Source organism: Liolophura sinensis, chromosome 11, assembly GCF_032854445.1.
Source record: "Liolophura sinensis isolate JHLJ2023 chromosome 11, CUHK_Ljap_v2, whole genome shotgun sequence".
In the NCBI taxonomy this organism is placed as follows: Eukaryota; Metazoa; Mollusca; class Polyplacophora; order Chitonida; family Chitonidae; genus Liolophura; species Liolophura sinensis.
Genome location: NC_088305.1, coordinates 7080018 through 7081730, shown reverse-complemented (window position 1 = coordinate 7081730; position 1713 = coordinate 7080018).

The following is a 1713-nucleotide window of genomic DNA, read 5'->3' as shown; positions in this document are numbered from 1 at the left end:
ATTCTCACGCGATTTAAATTCAACGTCATTGGAACACACATACAAAAAATTACAAAAATCAACTCGTCAGTTTATATAGGTGAAAAAAGTTTGTGCAGGTCCCTAATACATCACACATGTCACACATGTGGCAAACGCATGTGACACTCATTTTAAGCGTTCTTCTAGTGTATGCTCTGGAGTCCACATGACCATAAATCAGTTCACGTTACGTCTCAAGAAATTTTACACTCCGACGTGCAAAACATACTGGGTTTGATATTTCATCGTCGATCTTGCCGTGAGGCTTTTGATACGTGTACGTGAAAGTATAGATGTAATCTGGTTTAAACCGACTCCTTCATTTGGTGTAGACTTACGTCAGGTGCGTCAGTGTGTATATCTAGTTTCGCTTAACCCGGATCCTGAAGGCAGGGGGTACGTTTAGTTCCAGTGCACTCTATAAGGGTTTTGATCAAGGCGTATCTGAGGTTTACATTACAAAATTCCATTACGTTTCACGTCTCCCAGCAGTCTTCATACTCAGTGTTTGGTCTCTGTTTCAGTACATATCCGTGTCACCACTTTAAGACATCTATAGATGTCGACTTGTTAATTTATTTGATTGGTGTAATACGCTGTTCTCAATAATCTATCAATTATACGACAGCGCCCAGCAATACAGTATAGTATAATATAGTATAATTTCTTCTCCGTATAAACACTGTTATTGACATGAGACATAAAGCACGAATACTTAACCAATATACTCCTAAATCTTGCAGAATCAAGGCAGAATATGGGGTCGTTCAGGTGATCGTGTCACACATTACCAAATGTGAGAGACACATCACGTCCTCTTTTGCCGAACTAGGCTCTTTCCCTCCATTTAACACTATATCTTGTTATAAGGGACCATACATGTTCTGATCTTCTTTTTTTAGGGTTGTACTTTTTGAACTGAAAGTAAAACGGCCTACTTAATTTTAATCCGCTGAGTGCTTTTTTTTTACAAAGAATACAATATTTTCGGCTGAAAGCAACGCTACATACTAGTATAGATCTTTGCTATCACGTATGTTCAGGGTCACAACAGAAATATCATCCAGTGACGTTACCTTAAAGTGTAGAACTGGAGACAACGTAATTATTGTACAAGTGAGTTGCTGTTATAACCAGTTGCTAGGCTCCGTGATGTGACACTATTTCGCTATAACATTATTTATGGCATTTTTTCTCAAGTTTGTCTTTGAGGAAAATAGTTGTATGCTGGATATTTTGGAATACAAATGGGATAGGTTGGTAGAATGGAGGAAATGGATGGAAGAATGAATATGACATAACGTCACGTCGGTAATATTTCGGCCTTATCGTGTTGAGAACATATTTAAAAAGTGAAAGTGAATGGAACTTGAAAGAGAACGTCAAAAAGCCAGACTAAAATATACAGACACTTTCAAAACCGAGTGAAAAATACCCAAACAAATTCGGTAAAATATAATATGTAATCAGGAAAATGTTATATACCTGTACACACAATATAAAGGTATAAATTATGACAGGCCACCAGGTCTCAAATAATGACCTCATCACCAAGGACGCTGTGACCTAAATCATACATGTATATAGAGCTAAACCATCCGTGTAGAACATTTGGAAAGTGTACATTATCAACCAGGATTACATGCCATATTAGACACCACAAATTACATACCTCGGAGCACTGCTCCCATC